Raw genomic sequence first — 13,888 nt, 5'->3', positions numbered from 1 at the left:
TTTCATTTCCAATAAAATAACATGGTTTAATTATGCTTGTTGGAGTTCGATTTTTAATTTACTGAAGTTAAATTTATATAATGGCAAAAATATCTCCACTCAGTTTTGAGATTAAAAATAAATTTTCCAAGTTTAAAAAAAATCTGTATGTAGGTTAACTTTGCTTTGTCATTTTCCCTGAAATTAAAATCTGTTTTTTAGAAGAAGGCTCTCCACAAAACTGTCTCTGTATAACTGACTTGGCACCCGAACAAAAGAAACTGTCTTATTTTTCAATAATTTTATTGAACAAGATAGGAGCTCAAAGCTGTATTTTCTGCTACTTTATCTTACAATCGCTGATTCAGTCCTCTGCTTCATCTAATCTATTGTTGATTCCCTCTAATGTATTTTTCATTTCAGTTACTGTATCCTTCATCTCTGATTTTTTTTATGTTTTCTATCTTTTTGTTGAAGTTCTCACTGAGATCAGTGAGCATCCTTGTAACCAATTTTTTGAACTCTGTATCTAGTAGATTGCTTGTCTCCATTTTGTTTAGTTCTTTTTATGCAGCTTTGTTTGTTCTTTCATTTGGGACATGTTTTGTTGTCGCCTCATTTTAGCTACCTTCCTGTATTTGTTTCTATGTACCAGGTAGAGCTGCTATGTCTCCTGGTCTTAGTAGAGTGGCCTTATGTAGTAGGTGTCCTGTGGGGCCCAGTGGCACAGTCTCCCTAGTCACCTGAGCTAGGTTCTCCAGGTGTGTCCCTTGTGTGGCTTGTGTGTGCCTTCGTGTTGCAGTTGAAACTTGATTGCTGTTGGCACATCAATGGGAGGGGTTGACCTTCAGGCTGATTGGTTGTGAGGACTGGCCATGACTACAGTGGAAGAGCTGTTGTGCAGGGCTGACTCTACAGAGCAGGATTTACTTTAGCAGAGCTCTGGTACCTGCCCAGTGTGCCCTTTGGGTGTGTCATTTGTGGAGGTGGTTGGGTGGTGCTCTGATGTAGTCTGAAGCTGGTCACTGGGTGTTTTGGTTCTGGGGCCTCTTGGGATGGGGCTCTAATGCAGGCCAAGATTAGCCATTGCCTGTGCCCTGCCCAGGGCCAGGTGGTATGAGCTACAAAGTGATCTGCCAATGGTTGCCACTTGTGCTGGGCTTGGACGTGCCTGGAAGAGGAGAGGCTAAGCTTCAAACAGGCTGGCTACCACTACTGCTGGGCTTGGGGCTGCTTAGCAAAAGGTATGGGGTATGCCGAGGTCAGATACTGCTTGTTTGAGGTTTTAGAACCTTTGAGAAATTTTAGTTTTCTTAAAAGTCTACAGCATGAGTCATGAGAGGCCATTTGTATGGAAAAGCCACTAGAAGCAGCTTGGATGGGCCTGCAAGTTGGGTGGGAATGGGTCTCAGGTAATCACCAGGGCAGGGCAAACAGTGTTAGCCAGGTTGATGGAAGCTCAGATATGGTATCTGTCTGCAAGTGCAGGCTGAGTATGGGGAGAGCTCAACAAAGGAACAATGGCTTCTGCCAGCACCTCTGGCTGGGAGAAAGCTGCCTCTCCAGGCCTCACCCTAAGCCAGACAATTCAGTTCCTGCCCATATGTGCTTGTTGCCTTTCGAGCTGCTGCCCCAGCACTGAAGCCCAGAGCGAGTGAGTCCATCAGTGAGTAAGTCAGTGCACAGGCCCTTTCAGAGGAGCTCCTGGGACTCCAGCAGCCCTCCATCTCACTCAGCCATTATCTCCACTGGTATTTACAAACTAGTTACAGGGACTTCTCTTCCCAGCACTGGAACATTAGGGCTGGGGAGCCTGGTGTGGGCTGGGACTCCTTGGCTTTCAGGGGGGACCTCCGCAGCTTAAATATCCTTTCCAATTTTTAACCACCACATGTGAGTATGGGAGCAGCCCATTCTGCCTCTCTGACCCTCCTACCAGTCTCAACATGTGAGCCACCCTTTTTCCATTTCAGTTGCAAATCATGAAAAACATTTTCTCATGAGGGAAAAGTGAATCTCTGTAGACTCCATTACTATGGAGAACAACTTTGAGGTAGAAGATATGTTAGTTTTTATATGTAGAACTTCCCCTGTGGCTAGGGCCAATCTCTTTAGGCCAAGCTCTACCGCCTGAGGAGCTTGTCCAGCCCTCAGGATACAAGGCCTCACACCAGTTTTCTGCACTGGGACATTCATAAGACCCTCATGTCCTCCCTCTCACCCAGTCATGTGTAGCCCCAGCAACTACATGACTGGGGGGAGGAGAAAGCACATGGACAGGGTTGGTAGTGGAGATAAAGGAAACATGCTCTGAGTACCATATTCCCACAATCCCCTCCCATTTTCTGCCTTCTGATGCAGCATTAACTCCTGACCACCAGTAAAACAGCATGCAACTCAAACTAGCCCAAATGCTTGTGGACTGCTTTGGGAATGCCTTCTATAGGGACTTACTGACCATAGAAACCAAATACAGGGCCCTGATTGTTTAGTCTAGACAGAAAAGCCTCTAGGTCTCCGCTAGAATGGATCCTAGGTAATGATATGTGGCTCCTCCTTGAGTAATTTTCCTAACAAGCATCCAGGAAGTAAACTCAAGGGTATTCTATAGCCTAAGCCAATAAAACAAATTGTTTCATAGACCAAGATGGGTAAATAGCCCTCTGGCTCAGAAGGTCTCCTTTTCTCTCAGCTTTTGCCTTTGTTTTCACTATTAACATTTCAATATATTACTAACATAGTTTTAAATAAAATCTATTTGAATATAAGACATCTTTCTTCTCCTTAACTTACGGAACTGTAAGGCTGAGTTAGAATGGTCAAGACTTGGAGGAAACAGACAGAAAACAAATTCCTATGGATAGACTTGGGTTTATTTACCCTTGTTACCTTAGTTGAACTTAACTCCTTCTGAATAATCTTGCATGCACAGAAAAAGAGCAAAGTTTTCAAACCAGTTTGAGAATCTGGTTTGCAAGGTGTAATTTAAGTAATGCAATGATTCAGGCTTTTCAGCAAGTACTGAGACAGACACTCAGCAAATGGAAGCTGCTGCATTAGATTAGTGGGCAAAAAGAAGGACCGACATCAGCGGCGCTATGATGCTGTCGTACTGTGAGAACCCAAACTGGTTTAGAAGCAGATGGACTTAAGGAATTCAGTGCAATTCAGGTTACACGCAGCAATTTCCCTTCTTATGGGGAGGTGACTGCTGCTTGAAGATTAGCCCACAGCAAAAGGAAAAATAAAAAGTGTGGAGGAACTGGTCAAACAAGATCAAGGCTGTATTATTTGTTTGCTGCCTAGTGTGGAGTAACTGGGACTGGAAGAAGCAGGTACTCACGATAAGAGCATGTGATCCACTTCCACAATGTCAGCATAACGTACAGTCAGTCCAACAGAGTGAAGATTAGCCACTGCCACCAAACACAGCTGTGTATACAGTGTCGCTGAAATGCCCTGGCCCACAGGAAGATGAGTGGGCAGCCGTCAAGGTCTCCCCCGGCTCCACGGAATGCTGCTTAACAGATACCTAGTTCTGTACCTAGGCCAGCAGTGAAGGTCTCCCAGCTTCTTGGAACGCTGCGTCCATGAGAGCAGGTCTGCAGGGCCTGCCAGGTGATTTCTCCCACGGAAAGCTCTTTGTTTTGCGTACCTATATAACCTTGTTTCTTCTCCGCCTGAGGGCAGAGTGCTACAACTCTGGCCGGCTGCGCCCGCCCGGGGAGTCTCCTGGGTTTGTAAGTCTCAATAAACCTGTCTCACTCACAGCCACCTGCTGTGTTCTTTGGGCTTGCGGCTTCTCAGGTGCAAATCTTGGAAAAACTCACACTCAGTCCAAACACCATGACTTTCAGAATTGTGAATGAGACCAAAAGGGTGAGATCTAAACTATGTAGCCAAGCAGAAACATGTTCAATGTTGTTACCAAGCAGACAAGAAAATGAGGCTTACTTTAAAGTCAGAAGTATACTTACTGACTTTCATTTCCCACAGTCAACCAGCCGACACCACAGAACAACAAACCCCCTTTTAAAATATTTGAACCTCTGGCTCTTCCCTGAGGTTCCACAGAATTCTGCATATAGTGTGGCTGCCCAGCGAGATACACAGAGTAATCCTACCAGTTTCTCGGCGCCTTTAATATCTTCTGCAGAGACCTGCTAGTACTGAAATCAAGTGAGGAGAAGCTACGAGCTCCCTGCCTCTGGGTTTCTGGCACTTTCTAGGATGGCATTGTATTCCTCTGCTCTTCTTAGTTTTGATTCTGGTGACTGAAATAGCGAAATGTCAGGCAACTCATAAAGCATATGGTGAGTTAGCAAGGGGCAGCTGTTAGTCATCAGGCATTGATGGGACATCTATCGTTCTCCCTTTGTTCCACTTTTTAATAAACTTCACAAGACACCTTGACCAAGAGTAAACATGTCTATACACACACATAAAGTATTTCATCCAGTGCAATGATTTTTGGTTCTGGCTGCACATTACTTTTATCTGAGGAGCCTTTATTCAAATTACCATGATTGGGCCCCACCCCTGACCAATTAAATACAACATCTGAGGTTTAGATACAGGCAATGATAGTTGTTGAAACTTCCTAGGTGAGTGCAATATGCAGCCAGGGTTGAGAACCACAGATCTAATCTATGACCCCACCTATATTATTAGTCACATTTCAATTTCAAAGTTGTTTTAAAAAATAATGTGCTGAAATATAATATACATACATTCTGTGGTTGTGGTTGTTTTCAATTTCTTAGAGAGATCTCAACAATCTTTGAAATAAGGTATATAATTTGTACCTAAGTAGAAGTGCGTAACACAACAGCTGTCAACTGAAGAGTCAGTAGAGATGTATCACTTAGGAATGGACCTGGCCTCAGGTAATTGAACATCTGACTAATAGGGGCTTAAAGAAACAGGGTTTCATTTGTCTCATATAACAAGAAGTAGGGAAGGGGGTAATTCAGAGTTGGTGCAGTGGTTCAAGAACCCTAGGAGGGACCTAGGTTTTCTTCTTTCTGCTCTACAGATTGTGTCATGCAGGGACTCTGGTCCCACTCCCTACACCAGAACTCAGGATATGGTGTGGCCAAAAAGGAACACCAACAGAGCCATGGATAGGGGGGTTATACCACTATATTCTCAATGGCGGCTGGTCGAGACACAAAAGCAAACATCTGCCAGTACCCAAACGATGGGTCTTCCTGCACCCCTGTCTCACTGGCAGCGGGACGAGACACAGGAAATAGGATCAACATAATCTGCAATCCACATGCTCTTGCTAACCGCACTTGCTAGCCGCAATCCGCCATCCGTTTCTCTGCCAAACAACAAACCCCTTGCTAACTGCAATCCGCGCTTGCTAGCTCAGCCATGGCAGTTATATCAGTGGCCAATGGCTAACGGATTACAGCTGATGGCCATCTACTACCTGAACCAGCACGGGAGGCTGAGAGCCTGGAAACTGCTCTCTGAGACTCTGTCCCCACACTCCACAGAGTCTCGCCTCACAATCTACATGACAAGCATCTTCCATGAGGGGTCCTGTGTCAGGATCCCAGCTCACAAGAAAAAGTTTCAGTGCAGTTCAAGTAATGTCCCAGGAGGTGTCCCTCGATGTCCACCCACTCTCTGGGTACAGCCAGGGTTCTCAGAGTACCATGCTAAAACAATCGTGGCTCACAACCAAGGTGCTTACATATTCTCAATGGCGACCGGTGGAGACACAGGAAGCAAACATCTGCCTGTACCCCAACAAGGGCTCTTCCTGCACCACAGTCTCACTGGCGGCCAGGCGAGAACATCTGCCTGTTCCACTACATGGTGGTATGTTCCCAAGCAAACAGGCAAGTGGTCCATCAAATCAGGGATGGAAGGCAATTCCCCATAGTCCACAGTCATTTGCCAGGGCTGTGCGTTGGCCTCACAATGTGTGCCCTCTCCACAGGGTGAAGATCCAAGTCCTCCCCCACCTGGGGGTGAGGGCCTCAGCAAGCATTTCCCAGCCCACACGGCTACAATGACCTTCGCTTTCTCTGGCTTAGGTTGGAGAACTGTCCACGTCTCCTCACCCCGCCCCAGGGGCCCAATCACCGAGAATAGCGGCCACTGGGCACCACACACCACACGGAGGCTACACACTCCACCCCTCCCCACCCAGAGTTAGACACCATTCCTACCTGGCTGGAATCCGGCTCGCCAGGATTGGGTGGAGGCCTCGGTGTCAGATGTCCACAACCCTCAGAACCTATGGCCGCAGCAGACTACCAAAAGGAAGGTGACTCCTGTCATGGCCAATAGGGTGGCATGCCATCCGGAGGCTCGAGGGGCCCACCAATTGACTGAGAGGTCACATTTCTCCCAGGCAGATTGTGTTTCCTGCTCCCAATGCTGCTCCTCACAGGCTTCCCGAGACTGAGTTTTCATACGCACAAACTGCTCCATTACCCCTTTGAAAATTCCTGGCCGGCAAAAAACCCTGCTTGCTGCGCTATGTGTCATGCAGGAACTCTGGTCCTGCTCCCTGCACCAGAACGCAGGATCTGGTGAGGCCAAAAAGGAACACCAACAGAGCCATGGATGGGTGTTCATACCACTATATTCTCGATGGTGGCTGGTCGAGACACAAAAGCAAACATCTGCCAGTACCCAACGAGGGGTCTTCTTGCACCCGTCTCGCTGGCAGCTGGGCAAGACACAGGAAATAGGATCAACACAATCCACAATCCGCTTGCTAATCGCACTTGCTAGTGGCAATCCGCTCGCTGTCTGCTTCTCTGCCAACAAACCAACCCCGTGCTAACCGCAATCTACATTTGCTAGCTCAGCCACGGTAGTTGTATCAGTGGCCAATGGCTAACTGGTTACGGCTGATGGCCAACTAGTCACAGCTGATGGCCATCTACTACCCAAGTCAGCACCTTTCCATGTGAGGCCAAGAGCCTGGAAACTACTCTCTGGGACTCTGTTCCCACAGATAAGATTGCCAGATTTAACAAGCAACAAAAGAACAAGACACCCAGTTAAATTTGAATTTCAGACAAATTTAGCATAAACGTGTCCCACGCAATACTTGGAACATACTGTAATAAAGAATCTGACTCCATTCTGCACGTTTGCTGACAGCTTTCAAACTCCATCACTTCCCCTTTCCCTGCTGCCCCCACACCTGAGCAAGCTGATGAGAAAGGCTGGGTGCTCCTCTCCTTGGTAGCAGCTGAAAGATCCAACCATACAAGCTCAGACCCTTCATTTCAGCCCCATCCCTCATTACCACAAAACCCCAGGGAAGTCACCCCACCCTGCTCTCTCAAGCTATTTGTGGATCTGCTGGGAGCCTTGCCTGATGTCCCAGAAAACCCCCATGATGTGAATCATAAACCTCTACTACCCTCTTGGTACATGTATGATGTCAACAGTCTCAACATCTGAACCAAATCTGGGATAGAGGTTCCATCTATTTCTGGGAGTGACAACAACACTTACACTAAAACATTATTTATGGTTTATCTGAAATTTAAATTCAACTGGGCATCCTGTCTTTTATCTGGCCATCCTATCTACGGGCCTCATCTTCATGTCTGTTTCCTCAGCGTCACAGATGGGCATTCTGCCTTCAGGTCTCAAAGCCATGTTCTAAGCAGGAAGAGTCAATCATGTTTTCCTTCTGGAGAGTCTTGGCTTTTTATTTGGAAGGGAAGCTCTCCTCAGGTGCTTATGGCTGCATTTCATTATGTGGAACTTACTCATGTGGGTATGCTTGCTGCAAGAGGTTAGAAAATGGAGTATTTAACCTGTCATAACAGAAAGAATAGAGTGTTGTAGCTGACTTTTGAAAGATGAACCCACAGCACCTACTAGGAAGCTGTCTGTTGCCACATGTAATGGGTATAACATCTTTGAAATACCTTCACTTTCCTTGTCAATTTCCTTGTCTCTGAATGCTGTTAGCCTGCAGTGGTGGGGGTGGGGCCAACGGGGAATTGCAAAGTCCTCTGAGAAGAAAGATATGGTCCAAGGACCTGCACTTTTGACATCAGCTGGGAACTTGTTAGACATGCAGAATCTGAGGTCCCACCTTGAACCTACTGAATCAAAAACTGTACTCCAACAAAGTCCCTAGGCAACTGTATGTACTTAAAGTTTGTGAAGAACTGGCCTAGAAGAAACACTGGTTCTCACATTTAGCTGCCATTGAATAACCTGAACAGCTTTTAAAAATATTGCCCTAGAGATTCTAATATAATTGGTCTAGGGTGCTATCTGGGCATCATGATTTTGAAAGCTCTCCAGATGATTTTAATAAGCAATGAAGTTTGAGAACCACTGGCCTAGAACAGTGGCTCTCAACTCTGGTGAGAATCACTTGGGGTGCTTTGTTTTAAAACACCAATGCCGGGGTCCCCTTCAGATCAGTAAGTCAGAATGGAAAGAGGAGTGAAAAAGTGGGACCTGGGCAACAGTATTTTTGAAAAGCTCTCAGATCATTCCTAATGCATGAGAACCTCCCAGGAAGAGGAAGTAAAAAGCCAATATCTTTTGGTCCAGCTGTTTGAGAGAAGAGGGAGAGTAGTGGTAAGTGAAGGTATCACTGAGACAGGAGAGCTAGATGGAGGTATTGCTGAGGGCAAGAGTGGGCTTTTGATGTGATTCATATTTCAGACTCCCGGAGGAAGTTACCTCACAAAAGTCATTGCCCAAGTCTGCAAAGCAGCCGTGGTAAGATAAACCACAGCAGTGCACGATAAGCAGGGTGGTGATGGGGGAGGGTGGGAATGTGCAGCTGCAGAGTTTTAACTTTCTTGAGCTATTCTTGTGAAGAACTGGCCTATTCTTAGTCCCCATGCAGTATGGACAAGACCCAGAAGTTCCAAATGTGATCCAGCTGAGACTCAGCAAGCGGCTGACTCGAGAGCCAGAGCACTGTCATGGAGCCCACCATTCCAGGGGCAAGGTGACCTGTAGCCTCTACTACACCCATAGGCAAGGCTGAGAGGCAAATGGAAGCCATTGCAGAGCCTAACAGGGACCGTTAGTGCCAACAAGAGCTGGGGTGAGGTCACAGCAACCAGGAAGGGCTTCTGTGCCTTGACCAAGTCAGGAGAGACCAGCCACACAGCCTCCAGCATGGTCTGTAAATGCCAGGCTGATAAGAAATATTCTTGAGACCAGAGGTGCCAGGGACACTGCTCCAATCCCAACAGCCCTCCCACTCATGTCCCTACCTGAAGGTCACCGTGCCAGAACTGACAGACAGAGTCTGCATCACAAGGGCTGGAATGATTATTGGCGGTCAGCATCCATTCTGAATGGTCTGTGCCTGTGCCAAATCAATTTTTAAGTACTTTGAATATCACCCCTGTATTAAGCCCTCTCCCTGGGTATAGATACCCAGATGCAACTTTGGCAGAAACAGAGGGAAGGAAAGGCAAAGTCTGAGAGACTACCCACTTCACCTACAGAGAATATTTTCATTTTTGCACTGTACTAAAGGTAGGAGATTAAGCTAACTTGACTTTCTCCAGCACTACCCAGGAGGTAGGAACACATGAGGAAAATAGGATAGTTAACAGACAAAATAAAGTAGCTACAGGTTGTCTGTACATCTGGCAGTAGGATGAGGAAATTTTCATCCTTGCTATAGACATAAGGATAATCTACTTCCTCTATTCAATATTTACCTGTCTAAATGGATTTATATTTCTCTGTAGATTCTTTCTGTTTATCTGATGTCAACCTCTATCATAATGTATTATTCTCTATGTAATTGGGAAAGGGAGAGCTAGGAAATTATGTGTAAGTCAAATTGTTCTGGAGAAAGCAAGATCTCATTCAAACAAATAGTTGATGAGAATTTCCCAAACTTGTGGACAGAACTGGATCCTCGAATCCAAGGAGCAAAGAGAACACCAAATTACCTCAACCCCAATAAGCCTTCTCCAAGGCACATTGTATTGAAGCTGTCAAAAATCAAGGACAAAGAAAGAATCCTCAAGGCAGCCAGGGAAAAGAAGATGGTAACCTACAAAGGAAAGCCCATTAGATTATCATCAGATTTCTCAGCAGAAACTCTACAAGCCAGGAGGGAGTGGAACCAAATATTCAAACTATTGAAAGAGAAAAATTATGAGCCAAGAATAATATAACCAGCAAAGATATCCTTTAGATATAAAGGAGGAATATAAAGACCTTTCCAGACATACAGAAGCTGAGGGAATTTTCTAATGTACGACCTGCACTACAAGAAATACTAAAGGAGGCTATTCAACCACCCATCAACAGGGATCAATTTGTGGCAACCAAAACATAAAAAGGGGGAGAGTAAAGGCCTGGACCAGAACATGAGAATGGAGAAAGTAGGGATGCTGAAGAAAATGGAATACTCTGAATATAAAACTTTCTTTTACATCAACTTAAGGGTAACCACTCAAAAAAAAATCCAGAACTGAAATATATACTGTAATAAAAGAAGGAACACAGGGAAACATCATAGAATACCACCACACAGAAATAATAGACCAAATACAAAAAAGCAAAGAAAACAATGGAGACACAGTCTTACCAGAAAACTAAAGATAGAATGATAGGAGATCCTCACATATCAATAATTACCCTAAATGTAAATAGACTGAACTCACCAATAAAAGGCACAGAGTAGCAGATTGGATCCAAAACTAAACCCAACCATATGCTGTCTCCAAGAGACGCATCTCAGCTACAAGGACAAGCATAGACTCAAAGTGAAAGGTGGAAATTGACACTCCAAGCTAATGGTATCCAGAGAAAATCAGGTGTACCTATACTGATATCAGATGAAACAGACTTCAGGGTGAAAAAGATAACAAGAGACAAAGATGGACATTTCATAACGGTAAGGGGACTATACAACAAGAAGACATAACAGTCATCAATATTTATGCCCCCAATCAGGGAGCACCGAAATATACCAAGCAACTACTAACAGAACTAAAGGGAGAAATTGACCAAAACACAATTATACTAGGGGACCTAAATACATCATTGACAGCTATGGATATATCATCCAAACAGAAAATAAATAACGAAATAGCAGCCCTATATGACACATTAGTTGAAATGGACATAATTGACATTTATAGAGCACTTCATCCTAAAACATCAGACTATACAGTTTTTTCTAGTGTACATGGAACATTCTCAAGGATAGACCATATATTGGGACATAAAACTAACCTCAGCAAATTTAAGAAGATTGAAATCCTACCAAGCGTATTCTCTGATCACAAGGCTTTGAAATTGGATATCAACTGCACAAAGAAAGCAGGAAAAAACACAAATACATGGAGATTAAACAACATACTTTTAAAGAACGACTGGGTCAAAGAAGAAATTAGAGGAGAGATCAAAAGACACATAGAAACAAATGACAATGAAAATACATCCTACCAAAATTTTTGGGATGCAGCAAAAGCAGTTTTAAGAGGGAAATTTATATCATTACAGGCCTATCTCAAGAAACAAGAAAAATCCCAAATAAATAACCTCACGTTACACCTTAAAGAACTAGAAAAAGAAGAACAAATGAAACCCAAGGTCAGCAGAAGAAAGAAAATAATAAAAATCAGAGCAGAACTAAATGAAATGGAGAACAAAAAGACAATAGAAAAAATAATGTGACAAAGAGCTGGTTCTTTGAAAAGATTAACAAAATTAACAAACCCTTGGCTAGACTCACTAAGATAAAAAGAGAGAAGACACTAATAAACAAAATCAGAAATGAAAGAGGGGAAGTTATCACGGATGCCACAGAAACACAAAGCATCATCCAAGAATACTCTGAAGGACTATATGCCACTAAATTCAATAACCTAGAAGAAATGGACAAGTTCTTAGAAACATATAGCCTTCCTAGGCTGAATCATGAAGAACTGGAAAATCTAAACAGACCGATCACCAGTAACAAATTGAATCAGTCATCCAAAACCTTCCCAAAAACAAAAGTCCGGACCAGATGGCTTCACTAATGAATTCTACCAAACCTTCAAAGAGGATCTAATACCTGTCCTGCTCAAACTCTTCCAAAAATTGAAAAAGAGACAGTACTCCCTAACTCATTTTATGAGGCCATTACCTGATACCAAAACCTGGTAAGGACAACACAAAAAAAGAGAATTACAGACCAATATCTCTGATGATACAGATGCAAAAATCCTAAACAAAATTCTAGCAAATCGAATGCAACAATGCATTAAAAAGATTATTCATCATGACCAAGTGGGTTCATCCCAGTGGCACAAGGATGGTTCAACATCTGCAATCCATCAATGTGATACCTCACATAAACAAAATAAAAAACAAAATCATATGATTATATCAATTGATGCAGAAAAAGCATTTGACAAGATACAACATCCATTTATGATTAAAACACTTAATAAAATAGGCATAGAAGGAAAATACCTTAACATAATAAAGGCCATATATGACAAACCCTCTGCTAATCTCATAATTAATGGTGAAAAACTGAAGCCCTTTGCCCTACGTTCAGGAACACGACAGGGCTGTCCCCTATCACCTCTGCTTTTCAACACAGTGTTGGAAGTCCTTGCCAAAGCAATCAGGCAAGAGAAAGAAATAAAAGGCATCCAAATTGGGAATGAAGAAATTAAATTGTCACTCTTTGCAGATGGCATGATACTACATATAGAAAACCCTAAAGACTCTACCAAAAAGCTGTTAGAAACAATCAACGAATACAGTCAAGTTGCTGGCTACAAAACCAACATACAAAAATCCATTGTGTTCTTATATACTAACAATGAAATCTCAGAAAAAGAAATAAAAATACAATTCCTTTTGCAATTGCAGCAAAAAGAATAAAACGCCTAGGAATAAACTTAACCAAGGAGGTGAAAGACCTATATGCTGAAAACTATAAGACATTTTTAAAAGAAATTGAAGAAGACACAAAGAAATGGAAAGACATTCTGTGCTCATGGATTGGAAGAATCAACATAGCAATATACCCAAAAGCAAAGCAGTTACCCAAAGCAATATACAGATTTAATGCAATCCCCATCAAATCCCAATGGCATGTTTTAAAGAAATAGAACAAAAAATCATCAGATTGTTTGGAACCACAAAAGACTCCGAAAAAAACAAGCAATCTTAAGAAAAAAGAAACAATGCTGAAGGTATCACACTCCCTGACTTTAGCTTGTACTACAGGGCAACAATAATCAAAACAGCATGGTATTGGCAGAAAAACAGACACATAGACCAATAGAATAGAATTGAGAACTCAGAAACAAAACCATATAAATATGGACAGATAATTTTTGACAAAGAAGCAAAAACCATACAATGGAGAAAGATAGCCTCTTCAATAAATGGTATTGGGAGAATTGGAAAGCCACATGCAAAAGAATGAAATTGGACTGCTATCTGTCACCATGTACCAAAATTAATTCCAAATGGATCAAAGACTTAAGTATAAGACCTGAAACAATAAACTGCATAGAAGAAAGCATAGGTACTTAACTTATGGACCTGGGTTCAAAGAGTGTTTTATGAATTTGACTCCAAAGGCAAGGGAAGTAAAAGCTAAAATAAATAAACGGGACTATATCAAACTTAAAAGCTTCTGCACAGCAAAAGAAACCATTGACAAAATAAAGAGGCAATCAACTGAATGGGAGAAGATTTTTGCAAACAGTGCCTCCGATAAGAGGCTAATATCCAAAATATACAAGGAACTCATGCAACTCAACAACAAAAAAACAACAACCAAATTGAAAAATGGGCAGAGGACCTGAAGAGACATTTCTCCAAAGAGGACATACAAATGGCAAATAGACATATGAAAAAATGCTCAACATCACTAATCATCAGAGAAATGCAAATAAAAACCACAATGAGATATCAC

The 13,888-nt window shown here is 43.0% G+C and overlaps 1 protein-coding gene across 1 annotated transcript in view; it reads right to left on the bottom strand.

The window, feature by feature from the left end:
* Window positions 1–3,693, bottom strand: part of CNGA1 (cyclic nucleotide gated channel subunit alpha 1) — a 71,405-nt gene extending 67,712 nt beyond the window's left edge. The window contains exon 1 of the mRNA XM_033106532.1: window positions 3,323–3,693. The gene's annotated coding sequence lies outside the window, so the exon portion shown is untranslated. The remainder of the gene's footprint in view (window positions 1–3,322) is intronic.
* Window positions 3,694–13,888: the final 10,195 nt, after the last annotated feature.

The sequence above is a fragment of the Rhinolophus ferrumequinum genome, chromosome 5 (assembly GCF_004115265.2).
Source record: "Rhinolophus ferrumequinum isolate MPI-CBG mRhiFer1 chromosome 5, mRhiFer1_v1.p, whole genome shotgun sequence".
In the NCBI taxonomy this organism is placed as follows: Eukaryota; Metazoa; Chordata; class Mammalia; order Chiroptera; family Rhinolophidae; genus Rhinolophus; species Rhinolophus ferrumequinum.
This window is presented reverse-complemented; position numbering and strand designations above follow the sequence as displayed.